The following is an 8,937-nucleotide window of genomic DNA, read 5'->3' as shown; positions in this document are numbered from 1 at the left end:
ATCGGGGTTGTGTCCCTGTGAGGATCGAGGAAACGGTTAGAACAAAAAGAAGACGGTGCTTACTACGTGACAGGGCGCATCTGGGTCCCACTCTATGGTTATCTACGTGAGCTTGTGATGGATGAAGCACACAAGTCTCGTTACTCAGTACATCCTGGAACGGATAAGACGTGCCACGATCTCAAGACTACGTATTGGTGGCCAAGTATGAAAGCCAACATAGCCACCTACGTTAGTAAGTGTTTGACTTGTGCGAGAGTCAAGATCGAATACCAGAAACCATCAGGCCTACTTCAACAACCAGAGATACCGAAATGGAAATGGGAGCAAATTTCCATGGATTTCGTTACTGGCCTGCCTAGATCTCTACGCGGAAATGATACCATTTGGGTGATCGTTGATCGATTGACCAAGTCTGCATATTTTCTAGCTATCAATGAAACGGATAAGTTTTCTACTCTAGCAGACGTCTATCTAAAGGAAGTAGTATCGAGGCACGGGGTGCCAACCTCCATTATCTCTGATCGTGACGTGCGTTTTACCTCTGAATTGTGGCAAGCAATGCACAAATCTTTTGGCTCTCGATTAGACATGAGCACAACATATCACCCGTAAACGGATGGGCAGTCTGAACGCACCATCCAAACCCTTGAAGACATGCTTAGGGCATGTGTGATTGACTTTGGTAACGGCTGGGAACGACATCTACCTTTAGTGGTATTTTCATATAATAGCAGATACCACACCAGTATCCAGGTCGCTCCGTTTGAGGCATTGTACGGATGTAAATGCCAATCACCTCTTGGCAGAAGTTGGTGACAGCCAAATCACTGGCCCATAACTTGTGGTAGACACAACTGAGAAGATTGCTCAGATACGACAACGAATGGTGGCAGCTCGCGACCGTTAGAAAAGCTATGCTAATAAGCGCAGGAAACCACTCGAGTTCCAGGTTGGGGGTCGAGTGCTACTCAAAGTCTCACCTTGGAAGGGTGTTGTTTGTTTTGGCAAACGAGGCAAAATCAACCCGTGATACGTTGGACCATTCGAAATCATTGAGAAAATAGGCAAAGTGGCCTACAAACTAAACCTACAACCAAAACTCAGTGGAGTTCACAACATTTTCCACGTGTCGAATCTGAAGAAGTGTCTGTTAGATGAGACCCTCATAGTTCCTCTCAAGGAGCTCACTGTCGACGATCAGCTGAGATTTGTCAAAGAACCTGTAGAGATTACAGACCGAGACGTTAAAGTTCTCAAGCGCACCAGAATTCCTCTTGTTCGAGTTCGTTGGAACTCCCGTCGTGGCCCAGAGTTTACATGGGAACGAGAAGACCGTATGAAACACAAGTATCCCCAGTTGTTCGAGAAAAGTGCATCCACTACTGAGGCTGAAGCTACTGCGGAATTTTGGGACGAAATTCCAAACCAACGGGGGGATGATGTGACGCCCCAGGAAAACCAGGAAACCACGCAACTTAAGTAGCTTCCTCAGTAACCGCGTGCTAAATTTCGGGATGAAATTTCTTTCAAGTTGGGGATAATGTGACAACGCGAGTTTCCAAGGTCTTTCCTCCCTACGTTACTTGTTTGCAGTCATGCTTTCGTAATTCGCTCGCGTTATAACTTGTTTGTGCTCGTCTTATAGTTGATGTGTTAAGTTGGATTATGTAAGAAATTGTGGACTGTTTGATATGTGTTGGTGTTTTATTATTATTATTATTATTATTATTATTATTATTATTATTATCATATATATATATATATATATGAAGAAACTCAATAACGTTTCGCCACAAAACTTCTCGATGAAATATGAGGTTTTGTCATCATCTATGCCCGACGAATCAAAGGGATTCGCCATACCCATCACGACGAAACCTGGGGGATTCGCCGGCCTAGGTTACTTCGAGCCCAGTTAGGGCCCAACACGGTACAACTAAATTATATGACGAGGTAGGGTTACGTAAGAGCATGAGGGATCAGTTTTCAAACCCTAGACTCTCTTTTGACACCCGACGACAACCATTAATCTCCTGGAAGTTCTTGTGTTTCATCCCACATCCGGTTAGTCGAGATAACCAATTCGATCTATTTGTTACTGTGTGCATAGATATCTATCATAATAGGAGAGTGTGTGTGCTAGATGATTTGTCTATGATTTATGCTTAATTTGGGAATCATGTAACTAGGATTTTGGTGTTTTGGTGCAAATCAATGTGTTTAGAAACTGCAGGATGAAAATCCATGGAACTAGACTCATTCATGTTTGTTAACTGGAGCCTATGTTTCTGTTGATATTGTACCTGTGTTGAATGGATCATGTTATCGAATACATATATGTGTAAGCTAGATCGTATACGGTTGCTTTATGATTTAGGGAACATAATGAATGTTAAGTATGGTGATGTTAATGGAATAATGCTGCATAACAATTAAGGTTTATTGAATTTGGACGATAACTGTATGATTGATGAGTATGGTAAAACGGCTGATGATGATGATTAGGGTTTTTAGTATATGTTTGTGCTTAACTGTTTCATATTCGACAAATGGCGCACTCGACGAAACATTGTTAACGACGAAACTTGTGGAGTTCCGTCACAAGAAATGCCGACGAAACATGAGGAGTTTCACCATATGTTGACACGACGAAACCTGGTGAGTTTCGTCACATAGGGTTTCGCCGAGTACGAGTTTCGCCAACGGACTTCACTTGAACAGTAGGTTGTGATGTCTTCACTGATTTCATGTATTATGACTGTATGAGTTACTTTGGTCTGCTACGAACTGTTATTGTCTGTTGTGGTCTATGCATGGGTAGTATGAACTTGATTAACTGTTAAGATGTTTCAATACACTATATGATAGCATAATAAACATGAATCTTGCGAATGATAGCTGATATGTACGTATGCATACTATAGGATTGGATTGAATTATTTGTGAGCACATAGTTAAGCATACCGAGCAAACCAAGGTGAGTTCACACCCTTAAGGCATGGGATTCCTGGTGGGTTGGGAATAGGAGTAAATAGCTAAGACAAAACCTGTATATTCACAACTAATAGACTACATACCTCCGTCCTCGGATTGGGAAGGACGCCTACACTTAACATGCGTATTCTCGGATTGGGAAGAATACGTACCTCCGTCCTTGGATTGGGAAGGACGCCCACACTAAACCTGCGTATTCTCGGATTGGGAAGAATACGTACCTCCATCCTCGGATTTAGGAAGGACGCTTACATTTAACCTGCGTGTTCTCGGTTGGGTAGAATACGTACCTCCGTCCTCGAATTGGGAAGGACGCCAATATATATAACTAGTCTAGTGGTTTACAACATGGGGTAGCCCTCACCGATGGTTTGGAAAACAAGGAAAGCTGATTAACATATAGTTGAAAACAAACTCATAGTTCTTGAAAAACTACTTTAAAACGAACACCTACTGTGAACTCGCTCAACTTTGTTGTTGACTCGTTGTTACATGCCTTGCAGGTCGTTAGGTATCTATGGAGCTTGCATGGGAGCGGGAGGAGTCGTTGTGGGACATGGACAGTGTGTGCCACGTTAAACTTGCTAAACTTGTAACTTATGTTTTGGTTTTACTTTTGATGCTTCCGCTGTTTAACTTGAATTTGATAACTTATGTTTGAACACCAATTATATTGTGTGGTTGGATTTTATTCACTTTATGTATATACATTGTTCAATATGATTGGTGGCTTGATCCTGGTCATGTCACGCCTCCTGCGGTGATACTCCGCGTGTGGATTTTGGGGGTGTGACATTTCGGGTGCTAGACTTCGCTTCTTTTGGACAACGGGCTTGACATCGGGTGGTATCTTCAGCTCATGTTCAGCAATGCTTCTAGGGATACCCGTCATGTCTTCCGGGAACCAAGCAAAGGCATCGCTATAGTGTAATAGTAGCTTTTCATGGTACGAGAGAGTTTCTTGTGAAAGGATTGGATTAACCCTTTTGTTTAGGATATTTGGGGTTTATGATCAGCCCTTGTTTGTCGTCTTCATTTTTTGAACTTTCCCCTTCCACCATGTAAGCTTCTTGTGTAGGTCGAAGGGCTGCAATCCCTCTCTCGGTAGGAAACTTGACTGTGCCATGACCAATAGAAAAATCCATGTAGAATACACACTGCCCTGGCCTTCCTATGATGACATCATAGTTGGAAGGTATATTGATAACCACAAAAGTGAGAGGTTGGATTCTCTCCATCTTGCCTTCACTGAAACGGACATCAAGGGTTAGTTGCCCTAAAGGCTTGAGGGGTATGTCAGCAATACCTTTTATGGAGGTTCCAGAGGGTTGAAGTATCGAACGTTCCTCATTTCTCAAATAGTTGAAGAACTTCTCAAACATAATTTCAGTGGCTGCACCAGTGTCTATGTATGCTCCGCTGGTCCTTAGTGTACCCATAGTTGCTTTAACCACAAGGGGGTTTGAGAGTGGGTCCTTTCTGTTGGAGGGAAGCAAACATACTGAAGCTCTCAAGCTTCCAACCGCTGTCGTTTGCAGGGAACCTTTCTATCAAAATCCACCATGTTAACTTCCTTGCTCTTGCCTTCGGCTATCTTGTCCCTTACCCCTTTTACTAAGTGGGCAAGCTCCCCGGACTTGACGACCTCTTCAGTCCTCTTTTTGAGTTGAAAACAATCATTAGTATGGTGACCTTTCTCTTCATGAAATTCACAAAACTGGGTGGAATTCTCATTCCTTTTACTTTTAGGGAGAGGTCTGGGAGGTCGGAAGCTTTGTTTCACTTCCTCTGTAGCAAGTATCTCTTGGGGAGTTTTGGTAAGGGGTGTGAAGTTCATGGCCTTCTTCCTGCTTGGAGGGTTCCGGCCTTCAGACCTTCGTTGCTCTGAACCCCTTTGGCATCTGTTATAGGAATGGAAGTTTCCCTTTTTTCTAGCTAGACTGTTGCCTCGCCAACTAGATCCCCTTTTTCTTTGCTCTTTTATGTCTACAGCCTCTTCTTCTCTAATGTGGGCTTCGGCCCTTTCGAGAGCTTCTTCCAAGGTCTTGGGTAGGGACTTGTTGAAATCCCTTGTAAGGTATTTGGAGGTGATTGCATTCATGAAACCGACTACTCTCATCTTTTCATCCGCCCCCACATACGTTAGACCTTCCTTTTTATACCTTTCTATGAACTCTCGAAGGCTCTCATCATCCCTTTGTTTTATCTGGAAAATCACCGTGGCATCTTTAACGTACCGCCTTTGTTGGGAGAAGTTGGCCAGGAACCCTTTGCTAAGGTCATCGAAGCTTCGAACGCTTCTGGCAGGTAAATCATTGAACCAGATTCTGGCTGACCCGACAAGGGTTAGCATGAACATGAGACAACATTCAGCATTAGGCCACTTCTCGATCCTAGCAACACCAGTATAGATCTGGAGATGATCCTCTGGATCTTCAGTTCCATCATATGTTTTGATGTGGGATGACATCTTGATCTTTGTTTGAAAATCATAATCAGCAATTTGTTGGGAGAAACACGACAAATTACTTGGCATATATGGCTTGGCCAAATCCTCTTCCACCCTTGCACCTGTGTTGCTGTTGTTGTTGTTGTTGTTGTTGTTGTTTCCTTGGGTGGGTAACACTTGATTAATAAAATGCTGCCATGGGAAGCTTGCCATCATCTAAGGCATAAGGTTGAAGCCTTGAAGGCTTCCAGGTGCAACTGGGCAGTTTACCCCTAAATGAGTGCTAATAACGGCACTTTGTGCCCAGGGAAGCACAGACAAAGCTTGTTCCCATGTAGTTGTTGCCGGGGTGGAAGGCTTGCTACTGGAGATTATAGGAGCTGGTCCAAAGTCAGTTCGTGCCCTAAGGGAGCACCGATTGCAACTGGTTGGGAAGAAAAGAGGGGAAAAAGCGTTGGATCTGACCTCGTGTACAAATATGGGTTAGGATTTGAAGGAGGATTGCTGGGATCAGCCTCATTCCTCGACACGGTTGGTTGCGAGCTTGCAAAAGGAAGAGCGTGAGGTCCAGGAGATAGTGATGGTTCTGGCTCGTCATAATCCAGACGGATCCTCACTCCGTTATCTCTTTCCCTACTCACGTATTGGTTAAGAAGAGACCTTAATTCGAGAAAGATATTGGCAACCCCTTCGGGAGTAAGGTCAACACGTGAGGGGTGTTAGAAGCACCAACGTTGGGGGATGGTACTCCAGAATGAGATGGGTTCGGCGTTTGGAAAGTGAGAAACTCGGGGTAAGTCGCTCCAGTTGGAGTGCTTCCTGGTGTTGAGATGGACGTTGGTATAGCCACATGAGTTTGGCTAGTGTTGGGGGTAGAGGTACGTGGGATTTGGTTTACCTCTCCCGGAGACTTACCTTCCGACATGCTGACTTTTGAACAAGAATGAAGCTACATTACTAGGTCTTTTGAAGAAAATTAGTGGCGTAGCCCCACGGTGGGCGCTAACTTGTTGATGCAACAAATACTAGACCATTGGTAGTAGCTAGGCTGGTTAGGCAAAAGGGTTGGAAGGTTCTGATTTGCCTAACGCAGGTCGTGGGGCCCCCCCACGTTTGCAAGACGTGGAGAGAGGTTCACTAGTTATGCTTTGTTGATTGTTCAAGATCCCCGGTTGAAGTATGTTCTACCTCGGAAACAAGAACAGTCAAGTTGTGTGTGTTGAATGTGAAGAAGTGAGACTTGCATGAAACAAGTACTCGAGGAGGAAGACCAGAGATCCCAATGGAATCAGAGCTGATCGGAATGTCCTTCAGCACTAAATGAAGTGTCATTTTATAGGAGAAGATCTCGCCCAAAGAGGAAAACATGGACTAGTGAACCATGCTTGCAGTGGAGGACTTACCCTTTTAGGGGTTGAAGCGTTTGGACCTGCGGATAAAAGACTACACTCTGTGCACTCGTTCTACTTTTACAGCTGGGAGAGTTGTTCAAGTAACCAGTGACATGACTGATTACTGTACGCAGAGCCGGCCCTTAAGGAGGGCGGGGAGGATAACCGAACAGGGCCCCTGATTTCGTAGGGCACGTAATTTAAAAAAAAAAATCCGATATTATATATGTAAAAAAAAATTTAATAGGGTATAACCAAAAAATATTAACATAGGCCCACTTAAAAAAAATCATGTTGTTTAAACTATTTAGCCCATTAGGTTAATGAGCCCAATACCCAAATATTTTCTAAAAACTAATAAAATAAAGAATTTTGGGCGGCCCTAAGGGCACGTTTTTTCGAGCTCGAACAGGGTACATGAATTCTCAGGGCCGGCCCTGACTGTACGTGCTGCATTAGCTCAGTTCCCAGGTTTTAAACCTTTGAACCTTTTAACCCTTCAAGCTATCATGTATTTTTAATTATTTTATTTAGGTTTGGGCTACCCTTCATCAGTTACTAATTTTAGGAATATAACTATAAAATAAACAAAATACAGTGGAGGGTAATGATGTAATTTATTAATATTTTTCACATGTAAATTCTTAAACAACAAATAGAATTATCTTTAGATTCAGACAGAATTATGTTAAAAAGGCTTTATTATATTCTTGAACATAATCAACTGAACATATAGGAATTTAACTGTTTAATATATTCTAATGAAAAAGACATCAAACAACATGTCACAATCATTATACCTACTTATGTTGTGAATTATGTTTTCTGTATTATGATTTAAATTACAGACATCAAATATGTCACAGTTACATAGAAAAAGTGGTTATGTCATCTAAAGCGAGGTATATGCACTTCTTACCTTTTCTTAGTTGATATATACTATGATGTTGGAATACATCAGTATTGATTACATAAAACATAAACAAAGTTTTTATTACAAAATATTAAGAATAAGCAAATTGTCATTTTAGTCTTTGAGGTTTGATCCAAATTGTCATTTTAGTCCAAATAGTTTTTTTTTCTCATATAGATCCCTGACTTTTTCATTTTCTTGCCATTTTGATCACATTGCCTAACTTAGTCTAAAAATCTGGTTATAACCAGGGGTATTTTTGGCATAACTGTTATGTAGTGATAACCAAGGGTAGTTTACAATATAATATATAAACCTCATAATAATTTAATGCCAAAAATACCCCTGATTAAAACCTGACAATGTGATTAAAATGACAAGAAAAAGGAAAAGTCAGGTACCTAGAGGAGAAAAAAACTATATAGACTAAAATGACAATTTGGACAAAAACTTAAGGACTAAAATGACAATTTACTCTAAACGATATTAAACTTATAAATATGCATATTATTATGTTAAAAAATATACACCTTTTTTTATCTGTGGCATCATAAATACAAAATTCATTATTAGACAACATTTTTTTTTAGTTTTTTTAATATTTTATTTATGTACATTTCGTATTTGATTTGTATATTTAATGGTGTATTTGTCTAAGGGGATAGTTTGTTGGTAAAGTGATGTATTTATCAACCAAATGATTGCGAGTTCAAATCCCGTAAAGACAAGTATAGTTTGATTTAAGCCGTTAAAAAAAGTGGTGCACATAATTTATGTACTAAATTTTGCTTTAAAGCTCACACTAGTGGTTAACGCTAAAATCATCCGTAATGGTCAAGCAAGTGAGAAAAAAAATATCATCAAAAAATATCATCTTAGTGTCACGTATGTAGAAGAGACACTCACATTCACTTACTTAAAGGGGTGTAGTGGTCATCAGTGTGAAGACGTTTTTTTTTCCAAATCAATTAACCTCACAAAATGCTTGGAATCTCGGTGGCCACACCCCACACCTAGCCAAAGGCTGAGGTGGTACCTTCTCACACCCTTATTCACACCTAGTATGTTTCGTATAAACCACGGTTGTAAAACAAGGTCTTTAAGGTTGAGTACTCTCTCAGTAGTAGCTACAAGGTAGGCTGCCGAGACGACTTTCTTCAACTCCGACTAATACTCGGAATCGATCA

The sequence above is a fragment of the Helianthus annuus genome, chromosome 9 (genome assembly GCF_002127325.2).
Source record: "Helianthus annuus cultivar XRQ/B chromosome 9, HanXRQr2.0-SUNRISE, whole genome shotgun sequence".
Taxonomy (NCBI): domain Eukaryota; kingdom Viridiplantae; phylum Streptophyta; class Magnoliopsida; order Asterales; family Asteraceae; genus Helianthus; species Helianthus annuus.
Note: the sequence above shows the minus strand (reverse complement) of the source record.